The sequence below is a fragment of the Athene noctua genome, chromosome 23, assembly GCF_965140245.1.
Source record: "Athene noctua chromosome 23, bAthNoc1.hap1.1, whole genome shotgun sequence".
NCBI classification, from domain to species: Eukaryota; Metazoa; Chordata; class Aves; order Strigiformes; family Strigidae; genus Athene; species Athene noctua.
Genome location: NC_134059.1, coordinates 5223758 through 5244662, shown reverse-complemented (window position 1 = coordinate 5244662; position 20905 = coordinate 5223758).

Sequence of the window (20905 nt, the reverse complement as noted above, 5' to 3'; positions counted from 1 at the left end):
CGGAGACGATGGCAAAACCCCTCTCGCTTCACACCACTGGCTGCCAGGAGGCCGCCCCGGCTCGGACACCCTGCTTTTTTTTTTTTTTTTTTCTCTTTGTCCCAAGGACATTAGGGACATCACGTCCGCAGTGCTCTGTGTAGCAGGATAATAATAATTAATAACCATTAGCAACAATAAGGATAATACCAGCGCCAGGCCGGACTGACTGTGCAGAAGAGACACTTTTTTTTTTTTTTTTCACTTTAATGAAAACAATGATTTGACTTTGAAGAAAGTGACTTTTTTTTTTAAGTGAAAGCTGAATCCGCTCCCCTGCCCCCCCGCACACTCCTTCTTCACCCCCTCCCTCCTTTTTTTTTTTTTTAACTCTCCTTTTTTCTTTTTCTTTTAATACTCTGCGTTCTATCATGCAAATCCCCTTTCAAATTATGAGAGTATTAGAGCCATCAGCGGTAATGTCACCGCCACAAAATGAGAGCAGGGACTTAAGCACCTAACGAACAATGAAATGTGCGAGCCCTGGGACAGGACAATTAAGAACTGGGCTTAGCCAGCCAGGGAAATTTATTGCTATCAAATCCATATTTCTATTTTCCCCCTGAACAGTAACCTATTTGAATATGATTAAAGGGTTTCATTAGAGCTGAGAGAAAGGCCCGTGTCCCGCCGTTCCCTGTGAGCTCACAAACACGCGCTCTGCAGACCGCGCTTTGGGGAGGAGGAGGACGGCGAAGGAGGGGAGGAAGGAGGGGAGACGTGCGTGGGACGGATGTCCGGGGTCACTGGCTCCAGAGAGGGACGAGGGTGCTCGCTGGGAGCTGGACCACTGGCACGGGCCTCTCCAAGAGCGGCGGTGCCCAGAGATCGCTCTTGTTGTGCCGTTGGCAGCCCTAAAGGGGGGGGGGAGCTGGCAGGAGGCCGCGGGGCTGGGGAAAGGGGGGGCCAGAAAGGAGCTGTGGGGCAGGCAGGAGCCAGCACCCGCTGCCTGCTGGAGGGGCCGGGCATCACGGGGTGCTGCTGGATAACAGATCCATCAGGGATTTTGGTGGGAGCCAGCACGGTGACCCTGCACCCCCCCACCCCCAACCTGCTCTGTGCATCCTCGGTTCTATGCACTGAGCTGTGACCGTTCTCATGGGCACAGCGTGTCACCGTCAGCTGGGCGACTCGGGGACTAGGCACAGTGCAGACAAGAGGACAGGGTGTGCAGATGGACACCCCTTCCTCCCGCACCCACACACAGGGTCTGTCTGGAGTCATTCAGGAGGTGAAGGAGAGGGGAATTGGGTTTGGTCTGACGTGAAGGAGCGTTCAGGAATACCTGAAGCCCCAAATTGTTTCACAGTTATTGCCCTGTCCCTCAAAAGAGCGTGTCTGTGTCCTGGGCAAATCTGTATCACCATGCAAACCCTAAATGCACAATCATAAGAGCTCTGCAGTCTAAAGCACCTATCCTGCTTCTCAGCTGGAGCCCACCATTACCAGCACTGGAGTTTTCATCACTTCAGAGCTCAAACACCCCTAATGTTCACTATTTTTGCTATGAGAGGAGTCTTATCCTCTGCTATACTATTTATTTACTCGCCATTCCCACACCACAGTATATTTATCACAAAAGCCCAGTCTCGGTTCACTAGATCTTTGTTCAACTGAACCATATTTTCAGGCATTTGCCAGCTTGATTGAGCTGTTCGTTTTTTGCACCTCAGCTTTTGGTCTTGCTGCAGAGACCACATCACCCGAGCGAACACAGGAGCTGGGATGGACAGAAGCAAGGTGGAGGGAGCAAAGGGGAAGGTGTGCTGGTTGTCTTCAGCTTAGCAAATTCGGGAAAATAAAGTACAAAACTTTTGGAAAGGAAGAAAGGAAGAGAATAGGTCTGTCCCTTTGTGCACCAGCTTGAATCCTACAACACGTATGCTCTTTGCCATTGATATTTTGCTTGTAGTTAGTCCAGAAAGGAACAATACAAGGGTGTGTGATACTATTTTGCTGCTGTTATTTCTGGAAGAGTTTGGCCCTTAAGAGTGCATTTCCCACCTTTCCAAGGCAGTTTATCCCCAAGCCAGTGTTCTGCCAAGGCACCCTGACATCCCTGGCTGCCTCCTTCCCCCATGCCTGGAGAACTGTCAATTTAACACACAGGTATTTAATTCCAGACTATTGAGTGATCTGAATTGCCAGCATCACTTTCCATCTGTTTATATCTTGTGCTTTTAAAAGAACAGAGAGGATTTGAACTCAGATTTGAATTTCTCTCTGTCTCTTTTTTTGAGCAAATATGAATTAATTTATCCCTGGTATTTCTCTCCCCCCACCCCCCAGCATGTGCAAATCACGGCGGGTGTTGGAGCCAGGGCTGGCATGAAGCGGGTGACCCCATTCCCGTGCTTCGGCTGTCCCAGGGGAGCCCTGATGGAGACATGGGGCTGAGGATGACAAGCAGGGACACGTTCCCCCGTGCCTTCAGCCCACCCGGCCTCTGGGAGCACAATCCTGCCCTTACAAAGGTGCAGATGTGCTGCTGTCACAGGGTCCCTCTGTCACAGGTTGGAAACTGCGGGAAGATGCTGCTGATAGCTCGAACAAGCGAGGGCTGTGTGTCATGCTGGTGGCTGCAGGGACACGGCAGACACCCGGACAGGTCCGGGCTGCACAGCTTCTGGAGGCTCTCACATTTACTGTGGCCTTGTTGTGAATAACCACTGATTTGGGAAAACATCAATATTCAGGGCAGCATTTAAGCATGTAGTTAAGTCCCATTAGAGTCAATGGGACTTATGGACATGCTTAAGTTAAGCATGCGTTTAAACATTTGCCTGAATGAATGCCAGTAATAATAATAATAATAATTAGTGTATCTCCTGGCAATTACAGAACTATAGATTTTAAGGCCACAGAGAAACCTGCTGTCTCTGGTGTGACCTCCTGAGTTGCACAGCCCAGAGGATGCAGCCCAGGATTTCTGACACAGGGCCCAACGTGAAACACATGTCGACATGGTCCTTCCTCTCACATCTGACACCTCACCTCCCCTTGAAAGAGAAACGCTCCTCTTTAATTATAGCTCCGTAACGAGCCCACCCTGTGCCCTGCCACACCGGCTGGCTCTCCCCAAGGGGTGCTGGGCTGCAGGGAGGGTGGCAGAGCCCCGCAGCCCCCCGGGACCCGCCGCCGGCCGAGCTGGCACACCAGGCAGCTTTGTTTCTCCGGCAGGTTGCCCCATGCCAGGGCCCTCCTACCGCTGCCTCCCCTGCCCACCCCCACCCCGGCGAGGCATCACAGCTCCTAACGAAACGGAACTGCTGCCAGATGAAATATATTACTATTAAATACTTAATTCTTCTAGTGAGCGGAGAGCAGCCAGTATGAATACGATTATTAAAGAAAATTACTTTGGCTGATCAGATATTTCTGCATACTAATTTCTGACCCTTCTTTCCTCTCTGCTTGCTTCTCATCCCTTAGAGACCAGGACAGATAAAATTCCATCACAAATAGCTGATTACTGGGGCTTGCATTAAAATCAAATTTTTTTTCCTCTCGGCGCTAATGTCCTTGCCTAAAGTAGAGGCAGCAGCTGTCAAAAAAAAAAAAAAAAAAGCCTAGAGATTGGTCTAGATCTGAATATCCCTGAACTTTGAGGCTGCCAGTGTTGTTACGTGGATCCAAATTCTGAAGTTGTGTCTCTCACCAGGCGGGCTGGCAGGTTTCGAACGGCAGGGCCAGCAGGAGGAGGGGTGGGAGGTTCAGTCCCTGCCACCAGCTCCCCAGAGCCCTTGTCCCTGCCCTACTCCTGCTCCAGCCCTACTTGCGGGGTTCCTTCCCCACCTGCTTCAGCCAACGCCATCTGGTCGCCAGTGAAGAAGGTGGAGGCTAAACTGTGCTGATAGAAGCAGGTGGATTGAACGGGGCAGGCAAGGAGATGAGCACAGTCTCGATACTCAGTGGGGGGGTTCAGACCCACGCAGCTTCACCCCCTTTCCCTGCTCTCCCATACAGCCACTTCAACAGATGGATAGATGTAGGACCCACACAAATACTCTCCCAATTGAGTCCAACCAAGTTCTTTCAAGTTTCTGCAGCTCCCACCCATCACCCAGGCCACGGTCAACTTGTCACAGCACAAGGATGCCACTAAAAATAATTCACTCCTGTCTTATCCCCTCCCCACCATCACCACCACCACCTCCCCCCTGCTAACGTACCCAACCTGGAAGCCTCCAATTTACCTGCTTTTAAATAAAGACACTTGTAAAGGTGTCACGGTGCTGAAGCCCTAATTACAGCCTGAGCATGTTAATTCCCAGCTCCGGCTCTGCAAGTGCTTGTCGCAATGGGGGATCCTGTCTGCCCTCTCCCTCTCCCCCTGCCTCGGGGAAGCGCATGTGGGAGTGGGAAGGGAGCAGGCGCCTGTGTGAGGGCAACAGGGGGGTTCAGAGCTCAACTTTGCCACCTCCAGAGCTTGCTGGAAAGAAGTTCCTTGGGGAGGGGAAGCCCATGAGGTTGGAGTTTCAGGTCTGACCCTGGTGGCCTCACTACCAGAGATGTGGGGAAGGGAAAAGGGAAAAACCCTTTGCAAAGGTGGAGTGTCCTCCTTGGCTTCCCAGCTGCCCTAAAGCAAGGCTTGGGGCCATGTCTGCCAGCCCCCAGCTTCGGGCACCATCTGGGAGCCCCCGGTCTGCCACGCACAGCAGGCCAGCGCTGCGGCGGCCCAGGGATGTGTGTGCACAAGGACGAGGAATGTTTGTTTTTCCTTATTGACTTTCTCCGAATAAACGCAGGGCAGGCAGAAAGGGGCTCCGGCAGCAGCTGTTTACCAAGTGTTTGTGATAAAAAGCCTTCTCCATAGGAACAGGTGGCAACGGGACTGTCCCCAGGAAGCGCTGAGAGGGGCCTCTGCAGCCTGCCACAGCTATTTAGTGCAAAGGAGAAAATATATTTTTTACACAGCTCTGGCTGCAGCCAGGCACGGGGTTAAAGCTCAGGGGGTGCAGCTGAGTCAGGTACGTGGGCTGAATATTGCTGGGGACAAATGATGGCTCAGAGGAGCTGTGCCCAGAAAGAAGGGAGCGCTGCTCCAACACAGCCTCGTGCATCGCCACCTTGGGGGTATTCTCCCCTTTTGCATGTTTTTCCCTTCTAATGTCGTGCAAGCTCAATGAGCTCTCCTCTAAGGGGCTTTTCCCTGGGTGAAGAGATCAGTCCCAAAGCACAAATTCATATTTACTATGGCTTGAAGGAACGGGAAAGGAGCAGCCCTGGGGTTACTGCTGGGGTTTTGGTTCACAGCAGAAGAGTTTGCTCCTTGTCCCGGGTGGCAACACGCTCCAAGCTGGGACTCTGCACACGCTGGAAGCGATGCCCCTTGCTCTGCTCCCAAATGCTCCCCAGCTGCACCCTACCCTGGAAAATGGGGACCAGTAGCTCACAAACGCAGGTTTCCTTTCCCACCCTTCCTCGCCCCTGGCCGCGGTGCGTGCCGGCTCCCCTCCGCCCTGGCAGGGCACCCAGCGCGTGACCTGGTTCTCGGGGATTTGTGCCGTCCCGTGAGCAGGGACACCGGGTGGAGGGAGCTCAGCGGCGGGTGGTTTCATGTTGCATTAATGCGGCTGGTTTTGCGAGGCAGGATTTGGACTTTGGTGGGGTGGGCAGAGGGCTCGCGCTTTGCTGCTAAACCGAAGGCTGATTTTACAGGGAGCAAGGGGCTGTGATGAGAAACCAGCACACAAATCCTCACAGCTCAGCTGCCGACAGCACAAGAGGTTGGGAAAAGCTGATCCAGCCAGCTCTGTTGCAAAATTAGCCCTGCCGCTAACAACCCAGCAGGACTAATTTTCCTTCCTTGGATGCAGACACATCCACCCTCCTCCAAGGATCCTGCCCAGCGCGGGCGAGCAGAGGCTGGCAGGAGCATCACACCGCACCAGCAAGCCCTAAGCCCCAGCTCAGCACTGGCCAGACCTAAAAATCACTTAGCAGCAGCATGCTGGCTAATTTTCTCATCACAGAAGCTTCATCTTCATTTATGAGAATTACAGGTGTACCTGAACCCTAACAGATGAGATTTAGGATGCGTGATGGTGTCTCTATTATTTACAGATGCTGCCAGGTTTGGGTATCCATGTGTTGGTTCTGTTTCATTTTCCATCTTGCTGAATGCTCGTCCTCAAAAACTCCTGAGCATGCACTGGCGTAAAAAAGTACAGCCTTTTATTGATGTTGTGATAAGAGATACAGAGAGATGGGTTTTCACACCTTCTGCCTCTAAACTAGTCAATATTTTAGCTATTATTTTGTCTATTAGTTACTATACATAGGAATGTCATCATAACACCAGACCTACACTTGTTTTGGTGAGTTAATGACAAAGAGGAATGGTGGAAGAATCACAAAGGGGTGGGCATGAGACTGGGGAATAGAAGGGAAAAAAAACCCCGGATATCAGAGGAGAAGAAAATAGAGGAAAGTCGGGTTCTCTGAGGCAGCACTGGTATCTTTGCCCTGTCTGGGTTGAGTCCTACTGTTATGGTAGAAGGAAGCAAGGGGACCAAATCCTTAAATGAGGAGGGAGAAGGGACAGGAAGAGAGGTGAAGATATGGGATGACATATGGAAGATATTGGCATCACTCAGGAAAAGATGACAAACTTTGGCACCTGATGGACAGGGCACTTGGAGGACGAGGAAAAGCCTCAGGACCAAATAATCCTGATCTGGGGAATTTGTTCCAGCCCCTGGAATTCTTTGCCACAAGGTCTCAAGAGCTTGGCAGGATTAAAGCATAGTTTGGACATTGATGTGGATAACAAGAATGTCCAGTGTAGTGGAAGTTAGTCAGGAGATGAAAGATGCTAATACCCTCTCTTGCAAGGCTCGGCTCGGGCTTCTGCCTCAATTCACCCCCCCACAATTCTGAGTTTTGGGGACACCCAGAGCACCCAGCACCCTGTCCTCCTGGTACGAAGGGGATCAGCTCCCGCTTCGCCCACCCCAGGGAGCCACCTTTACCCGAGGCCTGGAACATTAACTTTGACACTGAAAAGGGGATATTTTATTATCTGGGAATATATCTGCATCTCTTTAAAATTTCCCCCCTCGCGCACACCCTTCCCTACCCCTGTAACAATTAACAGCGTTTCTTCCGTTAACTCTTTGCAGCTTGCCCGGCTGCAGCTGGAGGGACGGTGCTTCTCCCACCTGGCACCATCTCACGACAGTTAATTATCCTCCTTCCCATCACACCGCTCATCTGCTGCTTGCATTTTCCCGGCTGCAGCGGCAGATTCACCCGTACCCAGAAATGTAGCTTTACGTTTGATGTACTTCCATCACTCCTGACATCAGGCTCCCATCTGAAGTTGAAATTGTCTAAACTGATCCTTTTTCACTGAATTATTCCCTGCTTGCAGCAGGTTGAAACGAGGGCCTAACCTGGAGAAAAAAGGTTTCCAGAAGATGCAGTGCATTTCTTTCTTTGTGTTGTGGGGGGAAAGGGTGAATTCTCAAACTCTTCTCTTCAGCAGCTAAATCTAGATGGGAAATGCTAGCTTTTTGTGCTTGGTAAAAAAAAAAAAAAAAAAAAAAGACTAAAATAATAATAAAAAATTCGCTCTCATTTTTATGTGTTTTTGAGTGCACAAACATGTGAAACAGTCCTTGCAGAAAAAGATACTTTGTCATTTAGGAAAGGAGACAGGGTTTATGTGTGGTTTTTTGACAAACTGCTGAAAACCTGAAGATTTCACTTTGTGTTCTGACAGAAGCCTCCACTAAACCTAGAAGTCCCTTTCCACTGAGGGTGGAGGAGAGAAGAGGAGGAACAAAACCACATCACCATGAAGAGGAGAGTTTGCTGCCTGGAGGCACAGTCTGGAGGAGCCCTGTGCCTGTGGCCACTGTGGGGCTGCTCGCCCATGTGTGATGTGACCACGGTGGAGATTTTTCCCAGGGCCCCTTCCCTGTGCCTCCACACTGACGGAGGTTTCAGCCTGTCACCTGCTTCCTTGCCAGGGAGCAGGACTGTCAACTTCTGCTGACACGGGCACGGAGCAGCCCCTCCCCGTCCTTGATAACTCATGGCAGCAACACTTGCACAAATCTTTAATTGTTTAGTTTAAAGAATTGTGTTTTGACCGCAAGGGGATTTTGGCTGAAGCTCAAGAACTGATAATGATATTTTGCTGCCAAGACGTCTTCTTGGCTCTGTCTGTGTTAATGTTCACTTACAAGAAGCTCCAATTAACGGCATCAGCTCTCGTAGAGCGAGAGCAAGAGAGTGGGAGAGAGAGATTATGTCTTTTTGTGAAAGAAAGAAAGAGAGAGAGAGAAAGTAAGAAAGATAAAAAAAAAAAAAAAAAAAAAAAGAGAAAGAAAGAAAGAAAAGCACAAGGATCAACACAAACAGCCTCCATGCAGCACTTGGCCCATGGCAGGAGATGACATTGGTCCGTGGAGCCTCAGCTCTGCTCCAGCCAGAGCCGCTTCTTGCCAAGGGCTTCGTTTCCCTCTGCAAGGCTGTTCAGTGCCAAGGGCCATGCAGAGAGCAACCCCCGGCAAGCTGGTTCCAGTAACAAGGGCGGTGGGATGCTGCGTGTGCTGCCCTTTGGGAGCACTGTGGGAGTCGGGGCGTGTCTGACCAGCTGGGAGCATATTGCCCCTCTCTATTCCCACTTTTTGTGGGTGACAGAAGCAAGGAGGTAAAACTGAAGTGTGCTGGGACCGCTCCTCACTGCTCCCTCCGCCTTGGACCGGGCCCATCCACAGGGCACCACGGAGCCGTGATTTATCCCCCAGCATGGATGCACAGGTTAAACTTTGCTCACTTCTTTCCCAAGTCTGACATGAGGAGACAAATGGCTGGGGAGATGCACATTTTCGGGCTGGTACATCTGAGCAGAGAGCAAGTGAAGGGGGTGCAGCAGAGCTAAATGGCAGCAGGGAAGATGACAGCGAGCATCGTTCCCAGGGAGGCGGGTGGGTGCAGTCCCCAGCCCTGTGCAGCCGGTCAGGCTGCAAAATGGGGAGGTTTTTGCCAGCGCCCCTGCAGCGCTGCTTCTGTGCCAGCATCGCCCTTTGCCCTGCAGATGCCAGGAGCTGCCCGTGAGGTTTGAACCCAAAGCCCCGAGGATCAGAGGCTTTGGACCAGCTGCTTCTCTCGGGACGACACGTTTCGGCTTGTTCAGGGGCTTTGGGAGATTCAACTGGGGGATTTCTCGCCAGAGCCGAGGCTGTGCCCCGGACAGCTCGGCGAGAGGGTCAGATCCTGCCCTGCCGGCTCACGTTACACGAACCCGAAGACAGGAAGATTTAAGAGTGGAGATGCCACACAGTACAGTGTGTTGTTTGTCTGCCTTTGAAATAGGAGTTAGTGAGAGCGGGAGGGAGGGAGGGGGGCACCAGCCTGTTCCCCTGACTTACAGTTCCTTTCTGGCATTGAGGGGAATTGCATTGACTCTCTTTGCCTCTGTTGCTTCAGGTGCAGCTATGTTTTCTTACATGTTAATTTTTTCCTGTTTTATTATCCTGTCCCTCAGCCGCTACCAGAAACCCTCCACTGGCTCAGGGAACGTTTCCTTCAGCCAGCAGCTGGGATGCATTTGGCCAAGGAGAGTCCTGCCACTGCTGCCGCGGGGGTGGGTGCTCTTTGGGGTGCAGCGATGGGTGACTCCTGCTGCCACCAGCCCTGAGATGGACCTGGGCAAAGCAGATCCCTTCCCAGAGGTGCTCAGAGTTGCCTCTCACTGCATGAGCACCAGTGGGAGCAGGGATTTCCCCTGGAGCCTGGGCAGATGTGATGAGAGCACCTCTCACCTCTCAGGGAGATGCCCTCTGCCCTGGGGACCTGTGCTGGCCATCACAAACCACAAGCAGGATGGTGCCACCTTGAAAGGGCCCTCAGGTATTTGTCCCATCAACTGCTTTGCACTGTCAAAATGGGTTGGAAAAGGAGCCGTGCCTGGGGGCAGAGCTGGGATGGGTGTCAGGAGCAGGTCTGCTCCGGTTGTCCCCACGCCCAGGATGTCACCATTGCCCAGACCCACCATGTCACCCCTCTCCTAGTCCCTTGGGTGCTCTGCACTGCCTTTGGAAAAAAAAACCCCTCTCCCTATTCATTGACTACATGAGGAGCATAAGCAGATTAAAGTTGAGTGCTACGAATATCCCCCAGCAGGAAACTTCAAGCAATTTATTCCTTCCCCGCGTGGCTCAGCTCCCCGGGAAGCCCTTTCCCTCCCCTCACCCTTTCCTGGACCAGGTCACAAATTCTCGGGGGCAGAGTCTCTCCCCTCCTGCACGACTGTGCAGCACCCCGCTCCGCAGCGGGCTGGGACCAGCTGGGCCAGCGCAGGAAAGTGCCGGTGACACGCAGTGCAAGAAGAGGCACCTCCAGTGCAATTCCCAGACCCAGGTCTGGAGCCCTTCGAAGCACAGATGGAACTCGGGTTTTTACCTGCCACCAGGCACGGATCCCACCGGGGGCACGGATGGGGTGCGAGACAAATCTTCCATTTACATTTTAATTTCAATAAAATTGTTTTATTTTGTGTTTTATTACAGTGCTGGTGCAATAAAAGCATCCATTAGCCCCAGGGAACCTCTCTTTGCATTAGAAGGTTTCTCAATCAGTTTGGGCAGGACAGCCAAGCGGTCTCCTGCTTTATCACCAAACTTGTTTAGTGTTCCGCAAAAGAGATACAGACCTAATGCATAAGGGCAACTACAAGCCTTGAAATGCAGCTTGGGCTTCTTTATTTAAATAAACCACAAGGATAAACCTCCTGCAGGTAAGGACTGGGTGTTCCCTACTTACTACAGCTCCGTACCCTCCCTTCAGCATTTAAAACCATGAGTCAGATTTAGCCCAAACCCAGAGACTGACTTTAAAAATCATGAAGTTTTTTAAAAGTATAAAGTATTTATTCTGTGGGGTTTGTTTGGGGTTTTTTTTGTTTGTTTTGTTTTTTTTTTTTTTTTAATTTTCTCCCTTTCAATTGAAAACTTCTGGGTGCACTTTTTCAAGCTTTCCTCTTTATTTTAATGGAAGATGCTCTCTTTCCAAGTCAATAAAGATACCCAAGACACAGATTAGCATTTGGCCCTCTGCTCATCTGCTGGATTAATTTCAGCTAAATTATAGGTAAGGAATGATTGATTATTGTGATGATTAAGAATTTATCCTCATATAATACCTTTCATCTGCAGAGGCACACCAGATATTACAGCAATAGGTACGGGAAAAATTCATGTGTTGGTTCAAATCACCAGGCATTGGGAAGGAGTAGATCCTGATCCTGATTTCGAGGGGCAAATCCAGGGGCAGAGGCCAAAGTGATGGAGGGAGTCAGTATCGAGGCAGTAATTAGGCAGGTACCATAGTCCCAACCAAGCCTCTGAATCAGCTTTGACGATGTGAAGGTGTATAAAACCTCAGCCTGATCATGCTCAGAACGAAATGCAGCGATCCCTCCACGCTGCCCTTGCACACTCGTCTCTGCCCGGTTGGACCACACAGCCACACACACCCGGTCCACCCCTGCAGCCCCCACAAACACCAACATGCCAGTCAACCCAGCAATGAATCATGGTGGTGGTTTTTTTTCTCCAGGCTTGGAGGTACAGGAGAAATTATTGTTGTTTTGAGTCTGAAGTGCTTGGGAGGTGCTGGGTGCCATGATGCAGCCTTAGATGGATGGGTCAGTTCTCATTCAAACCTCCCGAACCTGTCAGTCCAGGCTGTGAGTCCACGGACATCTTGCTCTTGTTCTTCCCTCTTGTTTTGTGTTTTCAGCAGCCCCGTTTGTGGGCGCCAGCTCAGACACACATACAAATGCGGGGCGTGAAGGCTCAGCCCAGTGCAGTGAAAAGGGGGTTTTGTTGGGGAGTTCCAACAGAGTCAAGGGTCCCTCAGGAGCCTCCCAGCAAGGACCAGCTGATCTCATGGTCCTCACTGGAGTGAGCTCTCTGGTGGTCCCTGTTGTGGAACGAGCCCACATGTGGACAGCCCTGATGGGTCTTGGCCATGCCTGCAACATTTCAATTCCTCCTCAGCATCTCTGCTGCCCACCTGGGGTCTGGCAGGGTTTGGGGGGGATATCCCACCTTCCTCCCCTTCCCATTCTTCCCCTCCCCAATGGTGATGGATTTATTTCCTTAGCGGAAAAGACAGCCAGTTTACAGTTAGGCTTTCACAAACGCATCTGATATCGGCGCAGTAGGACAGGAAGATCCCACCCGCAGGGCCACAGCGCTCCCCGCAGCCCCCCGAGCCACCCCCCTCTCCATCCCCGGCCCACCGCCACCCCTTCCCCGGCCTCAGACAGTCCTCAAACAACAACTGTCTGCCTGCCCGGCTAATCCCTCACAGGTGACCTCAAGACAGCCGACGCCTCTCGCTAAACTCTCACATTCCTCCGCGCTGCGTTAACCCCTCCAGCACCGCGTCAGCTCCTCCGGCACCATGTCCTGTCCCCCACGGTGGCGGCTGTGCTGAGCTCTCAGCCGGGGGGATCCTTTCCCACTCGCTCCCCTTCCCCGCAGGGCTGGGAGCTGCCCGGTGCTGCCTGGATCATCCCCTTTCCAGAGCTCTCGGTCAGAGGTTAAAAGCTAATGTATTATTATAAAGCCAAAAAGAAAAAGCCTCGCATTCTCCCCTATAAATCTTCCTAACAACCTCGGCACATGTGGGAGCCAGACGATGCCCCAGCCTCTCCCCCCGACTTCGCTCCTGTGCCCGCATGCTTCATTTCATCGCCGCAGCGAGGGGCAGCCCTGGGACGGTGCCCGTGGCCGGGTGCAAGGGATGGTCCTGCCAGCACAGTGGGCAGGGCAGCAGGCAGGGCTCTGCCCTGTGCCACCCCGGTCCTTCTCCCACTGACCCCAACTCCCCCCACATCTGCTCCTTGCCCGTGGCCCTGGAGGAGGAGGGGAGGATGTTTTTGCCTCTTTGGCCAGCAGCGGGTTTCCCCCGTGTCCTCAGCGGGATGTCCCAGGCCAGGCAGGTCCCTTGGCACAGCCTCCTGATGTGGCAGCCCCAGGGCAATGTGGTGGAAGCTGCAAGGCTGGGCATGATGAGGAAGCTTAGAGGGCTGAATGTTTTCAGGGTACCATGGGGAGGAAGCAAGGCAGCCACATCCCAGGACTTTGCAGCGCTGCATGGTGCTGCAGCCTCGTGCCTGCCTGGACAGAGCTTCTGTCCTGGCCCGCAGCATCCCCAGAGCGTCTGGCGCGGGTCCCTGTGTGCTATTTGGGGGGACAGCAGCTCTTCCATCTCTGCTCCCTGCCGCTATGTGCTTTTATTTTTTTTTTTTCTATTTAACTCAAGCAAGACCTCAGGAACCAAATTATTTCTAGTGTAAATAACCCGGCTTCAGCAGGTCCGTGCCGGTAACGCTGGACCACCGGCTGTTTGATCAATGGTAAGCATTTAATACCTGTGTGGAGATTTGCTACAGCATGACAACAGCTGTGGGGAACAAAGGCTCGGCTTTTCTCTTCTTCTCTTTTTTTTTTTTCTAATATATACATATATTTTTTAGGAGCAATGCCAAAGTTTCCGGAGATCAAAGTGAAAGCAGTGTCCAGAGATGATCGAGACAATAAAACGGAAGAAAGAAAGAGAAAGGGGGGAACGAAAGTGGGATGAGCTGGGCAGGCTGGGCTGGGAGCTGGGAGCCAGGAGTGGCAGCCAAGGAGGCTGTGGACGCAGTGCAGGCCACAGCACAGGGCACAGCTCAGGGCACAGCTCGGGGCACAGCACAGGGCACAGCACAGGGCACAGCACGGGGAACAGCACAGGGCACAGCTCAGGACACAGCTCAGGGCACAGCTCAGGGCACAGCACAGGGCACAGCACGGGGAACAGCACAGGGCACAGCTCAGGGCACAGCTCAGGGCACAGCACAGGACACAGCACAGGGCACAGCTCAGGGCACAGCTCAGGGCACAGCTCGGGGCACAGCACGGGGAACAGCACAGGGCACAGCTCAAGGCACAGCTCGGGGCACAGCTCAGGGCACAGCTCGGGGCACAGCACAGGGCACAGCACAGGGCACAGCACGGGGAACAGCACAGGGCACAGCTCAGGGCACAGCTCAGGGCACAGCACAGGACACAGCACAGGGCACAGCTCAGGGCACAGCTCGGGGCACAGCACGGGGAACAGCACAGGGCACAGCTCAAGGCACAGCTCGGGGCACAGCTCAGGGCACAGCACAGGGCACAGCTCAAGGCACAGCTCAGGGCACAGCTCAGGGCACAGCACAGGACACAGCACAGGACACAGCACAGGGCACAGCACAGGACACAGCTCAGGCTGCACCGTGCCCTCTGCTGGCTGCGGCCGCGGGGCTGGGTCCAGAGCCAGCCCTGCCCACCCTCCTGCCCGGGGCTCCCAGGGGAAAGGGTCTCATCGAGCGCTTGGCACCCCACGCCCCGTCCCATTGCTCCGTTCCGGTGGGCCATGGCAGGTCCCAGGCAATCACCGAGGGGATAGCCTGCCTGCGGCGAGGCTGCCCGATGCAGGCTGAGGGGTACGAGGCATTCCCCTTCTCGTCCTGACCTGTCCTGCACCTCCCCAGCAGCGACTCCTGCTTGTGCCTCCCCGTCTGCAGGTACAGCTGTGCCCGGGGTTAAGGGAGTTGAAACAGAGAGGGGACCCCGAGGCCGCAGCCTCAGTCTTTCCCCACTGGTGCCAGTCCTGGGGCAGAAGCGCAGTGGGAACGGGGCAAGGGGAGGCGTTTGAAGCCCGGCATGGTTGAATTTACAGGCAAGGCAGACAAGGAGCCTGGGACCTTTCAGCTGCAGGCAGCCGCTGCTTTACACGCTGCTGCCAAATTTGTACCCCAAAACCAATGACGCTTCCAAGGGTGGCTTCCTGGGGAGCAAAGCAGAGCAATGCTCTGTCCTCCTCCATGGACACCTTCCTCGGGTAGGGAGCAAAACTGCCCTAAAAGTCAGCCCCAATGCCCAGGGACCCCAGGAAGGATCCACAAATGGACCATGTGGCCCACGCCTGAGTAAATCTCCATTGGTTTCAATCAGCTGGGGTTTGTTTTTTTCCTTCATTGCATCCTCCACATTTTCCCCCAGACTTCAAGCAAGCCTGAAACTCCAACTAAACACAGGCCTATAAATCATGGCTGTTTCCCAAGCTTTTACATCCAAGCCAAGAGAAGCCATTGATTTATGATTATTTTTGAAACAAACCAGTCCATGGGCCAACATTAACTGGAAAGCCAGGATAGACCCAGACAAGAGCAAACTGCTGTCACCCCCTTCGACACCCAAACTCCAGATGCAGGAGCCTGGCCCCTTGTCTGACCCAGGTCATGGGTTTGGGTGTCTAAGGAAGCTGGCAGAATTGGCAAAGACCTGGGGAACAGATGAGTCTTTTACTCAGCTCCTTCACCTCACTGGGGCTCAGGTTGGACTCCTCCTTCATTGCACCAAGAAGCAATTTGCACATTGCCTTTGACTTTGCAAGCCCTACGGAAACAGCCTCTCCTGAGCTGAACAGAGAGGAGAGGAGACTTTTTGTTACAGCTCACCTCTCCCCTCCATCAGATCTGCCTTTAACTCCCCTGCTTTAAATGCCCAGAGCAGTGTGAAAGCAGCTTTCTCACCTGGATGTGCTGAGCAGGCTCTTTCTGAGAAGAAAGGCCCACAAACAAACAAAACAGCAGGATTTGTCTGTGAACAAACTGTGAACTGCGACGGAGTGTCTTTCAACCTCCAAATCCACCTAAGCACAGAGCGCCAGCTGCAGATCGATTGGGCTGATCAAAAAAATGAATATTTGTTTCAAGGGCTCACCAGATATCCCCAAGACACTGGTTATTTGGTAACTTATTCTGTAAACATCCAGGGGTGGCTCACTCAACTTTCACAAGGTATTTGCTCTTGGCTCTCAGCTCTACTTTCTTAAGGCTGTTTTTGAGCTTTGCCATCCAGCTCTTCTCTCCCTGCCTTTGGCTTAGCTGAGCTCAGCGGCTGCAGCGGAGCAGATATTTGGGTTGGGACAGAGGCTTGGTCCTGACTGCTTGATCTGGGCAGAAGTAGGGCTTTGATCCTGACCATTAGGAAATCACGGCTCATGTCTCCCCCACCTGAGGTAGCGAGCTTAAAAATCATCAAGAAAAAACAGTGTTTACTTTCTGGGTTTCACATTGCTCCAGTTCATATTTTTGAGCTTTATCTCAGCCACAAGGACAAGAAAATATTTTTTTTATAAAAAAGGAAAGAGACAAGATTTTCACATAACCACACGATTCCTGAGGCTTTAAACGTCTCCAGATTTTGGGAGACTCACAATAAAAATCCTAAGGATTGGTAAGATGTTGGGCTGCTTAGTTTGGCTGGTCAGTGTGGCCCAGAGCTGTGACGAGCCCACACGGAAAGGTCTGAGTCCAGGTTTTATCCAAGGCACAGGACATGTCTGCAGCTGAGGATTTGGTGTTGGCTTGTTTCTTGGAAGAGCCGAAAAAACCCTATTGCAACAGCTTCTGTGAATGCCAGAGAGCTCTGGATTTGAGAAAAGCAATCCACCAAGGTTTAGGTAAATTATCTGAGTCCCTGTGAGGTTTTCCCTCCCAGCTCTCTCGTGTTGCACCGAGCAGCCGTGCAGCACCCCAGAAAGCAGCTCCCCAGCAGGTCTGGACAGCCTTGCCCAGGCAACCAGGCTCTGTGTACCTGAGCTGGCCCTGGACTGCTCAAGGGTCCAGTTTAAGGGGGATATTCACCTCTGCAGACTCGAGCTCAGGCACATCTCTTTGCCTTTCCCCAGAGCGAGACACCCACCCTGATGTGCTGCTGCGAACAAGAGGTGACGGAGGGAAGCGAGATGCTGATGAGCCGGTCACCGTCTACTGCCCGCTGCCACGTCCCTGGCTGCTGCCGGCTTTGAGGGTCTGTGCACAGCTCTCCCCTCCCGTCCCCACAGCTACGGTGCCCGAGGGAGGACTGAAAGCAAAGGCAAAAGGCTTATTGCCCTCCGAGCCTGGCACTAGATCCATCGATATCAGTGTCTTGCCTTAGCCGATCTTGAGAGATAAGTGAATCCCCCGCGCTGTCTGACAGGCGGGTAGACATTAATAATTATGTACTATTTAAGGCTGATTGAAAATGAAGAGGTGGAGGTGTTGGGACAGATGTGGCAGTGCCAGATGGATTGTGATTAGATTAGCACCGTTCCATTTGACGGGATCTGAACCATGCTTTAATCATTTATTGTGAAAGCTCAGCTCCGCGCCGGCACACGGGCGCGTGTCGCCCTCCCTGTTGCTCCGCTCTTGCAACATTTGTTAGTTTGGATCACCCTGCTACAAGTTGTCTTTACTTGAAACGTGTTGTGTTTACAGCCGGTATTTCAAACCCCGATCCCTCCCCTCTGCCTCTCATCTCCTTGTTTGTACAAAGCCTCCTGCAATTGCCGAGCTGAGCCTGTTAGTCACTGCCGTCATATAAACAACACAGGCGAGCAGTCATCTCCTCTGCCATGAAACGAGTCACGTAAGTGATGAGTGGGACCCTGACCAAAGAAGGGCCCAGAGGGCAAAACTCAAACAGAGCTGGAAGTGCTCCTGGAGCAGCATTTTCACCCCCTCTGCTGCCTCCATTCCTGGCTGGATTCAGAGCACCTCGTGCATCCCAACAGCACCCGGCACTTTGGTGGGGATCCTGCTCCTCTATGATCGGCCCGTTTGCACCAAATACATCAAAAAGTGCTTTGCCAGTCCATGCTGCAGGACAGAAGCCATTGGCTGTGTTACAGAACAATGCAGCGGTCCAGGAGGACAAGGGAAAAATAAAATAAAATGCCAGTATCCACTTGAGATCCCTGGAGCAATAAAGGGAGGCAGAACAGGATTACCTGGGTAACTGGAAACTAGCTCAAGACCCTCACTGGCAGTGTCATGCAATTTTAATTATCATAAGTGGTCTGGATCTCAATGGATGGAAAAACTTATTATTGTTATTATTCCCTTCAAACGTGATAGGTTTTAGTTAAACACACATCCATATCTATTAATCATGCAACATTTAAGATGGAGCCAAAGTAATTAGCCAAGATTTAGACTGCAGGGATCACCTTAAAATAAAATATAATGCAGTTGCCTCCCTGTAGTCCTTATCCAGACATTTGCTTTTAGATTTTACTGTTCCCTGGATGTTGAACTTGTGGTGTGTGTGTGGGGGGGATAGGAACCTTTTAGATCCCGAAGTCCGGCTTCCCTGCATCCTGACAAGGATTTCTGGGTGGATGGTTGTCTGATGCTGCTGTGCTGATCCAAATTTGCAGAGATGAAGCAGAGGTGGTTGCATCTCAGTGGCAGTGAAAGGGGCTTCTGCATCTATGTGACGTTTGTGAAGCACGTCCAGATGAAAGGCAGACTAACTGTAAGCTATTATTATACTGTCTAATATAGTTTAATATGTATGCACTACTTTCTATAGAGTGCAATACAATCAAAACCACATTACTTCTCCATGTGGGTAGTTTTCCTGCGTTGACTTGTTTCCAAAACAGATGTGAATTCTTAGCGAGGTCTCCCGCCCCTCTCCTTAAAGAGAATAAAATGTCATCTTTGCTTATGTGTGCAAAACCAAAAGATCCATAGGAACACAAAACCACCATTTCAAGTAGGTCAGGGGCTTGTGTGGCCCAGTGTCCCACCCCGAACCTCAGCTGTTCCCACATGTTTCCAAAATGGGTACAAAGACGTCTCATAATGAGCGAGAATGGGATAATTCATTTAGCTCATCGCCCTAACCTCAGCCCGTCGGTGCTGGTGTGTGCCCCAAGGCATAGAATTAGAGCTTGTTATTCTCTCTAATGCAATTTCAGAAGTTTTGGGGGTTCTTTGGTAATGCTTTCTATTGCTTTCTAGACCTCTTTCTAGGCCTGGCCTCAAAACCTCGGAGTCTGTGCAGGTCTAGAAGCTGCAGACAAATAACCAGAATCCCCTTCAGATCTACCCCTCATTTTCCAGAGTTTGGAGAGCACCATTCTGCCAGTCCTGCCCTGAAACATGCAGGTTAGGCTAAAGAACCTTCCCTGGAGGGTTTAGGGCTTGTGTCCTCGTTTGGGACATCTCTCATTACACTGTGGTTCTTGCAGTGTCCACGGACGGCTGCGAACCATCAACAAAACATCACTGGAGCCTCCTGCCACAGGAGGCCGGGGTTCTCCTTGCATTTCTGTGCCTCATTTCAGGGGTGTGAAAAACCAGTGCTGGAGCTGGGGAGGTGGGAAGCTGGGAGGGGGGGATCCAGCTTTCTCCCACCGTGGTAAGCAGCGCTTTCCAGCCTCGCCCCGCACCACTGCCCAGGCCGTGTGCCCAGGGATCAGCGTGGGGTGTCCCCAGCGGGGCAGCCTTCCCGAGGAACCCAGCCAAAACTGCCGCACTCCGTCTATGGATGCCTCTGTTCCCACCCAGCCTGCAAAGGGGTTTCCATCAGGAAACACTGAGTTCCTGCCGAAGGGACACTCCCTTCTTCCAGGCTGCCTTGATATATGAGAGGTGGGGACCGGGCAGATCCCTGCGGCAGATTAGAGCATCCCAAGACCTGGGGTTGAGCAGCTGGTGTGAGCTCGGAGTCAGCGGCAGGGCAAGGAGAGGAGCTGGGCTCTAGGGAGCATCCCAGGAGAAAGATCTCACCGAGGGACAACAGAAGCGGAAGATGCAGGTCGTTGTAGGACGGGACTAAGGGACAGCCGAGCCCCACATCTCGCCTTCCTTGGGGCAGGGAGGGCTCTGGCTGGGGCAGCTCTCAGCGGCTGCACCTTGCACGGCTCCCGGCCTGCCTCCCCCCGCTCCGGCCGGCTCCCCCCGGGCCCCGGCCCCGGTCCCGGCGCGCTCCCCGCCACACGCTGGCTGCAGGCCCAGCCCAGCGGCTGCGAGCAGCGTGTCTTGCCGCTTTTACTCCTGTTTACAGAAATGGGAATTTGCATGATGAAAATAACCTGGGACGGATTTTGATTTTACTGCCCTTGGCAGAAGGCTTGGAAAAAACCGGTGCATAGTCAATTACTGGAATTTTTAAACACAAATAATATTTTATGTGATCAGCAGGCTGGCTCGAGGCCTGGGCACCGCGCTCCAACGGCACTTATGAAAGGAACAAGCCATCAATTGTGCTGCCGCGCACAGGAGCCTGTGGGCAGGTGCAGCCTGTGTTGACCTTAGCACACACAACCCTCTCGGCTCGCTTAACCCGTGAGGTATGGGCCGGAGATTTGCGAGGCCCAGACTTGGCTCTTGCTGCTTTGCGCTGGCTGGAAATTTCTTCTCTCTCTCTCTTTTTCTGCCAGATACCCGGAGAAACATCATCTCTCGGTAGACACGGAATGGAGAGATGCACGAGGCTGAGACACTCGTTCCCGGGGCCAGTGGAGCGGAGTGAGGTGCCATCCACCACACCTCGCCAGAGCCACCCCAGAGAGCCGGGGCCCATCCCTGTGGTAGCTTCTGAACCTGTTGCCGGTGGGGAAGGGGTTAACCAAAGCAGGGGCCCCATGCTTTTCCCCCAAATCCCCACCATCCTGGCAGGCTCCCCAAACCAACAGCCCTGGGACCTCATTCCCAGAAACGCTCGAGCCGGGAAGGCGGGTTCCGGGAAGGACCTGCACAAGCCAGTGAAGCCATAACGTGGTGCAGGAACCTCCCTGGCAGCCACACACCCTCCCGGGACGTGTTACTGGGATCAAGGGAATTAGGGGAATTACACTCCCCTCGCTGTTAGGCAGCTGGGGCGAGGACAAGCGGCGAGGCAGTATCAGCAAGGCTGAGAGTTGTGTTTATCCATTGAGGTACTTATATGGTTTCTCTCCCCAGAGAGGGAGAGTGGGTGAGATGACTTAGGGAGGCAGAACAATATTAATTCATTAATTTATCACAAATACT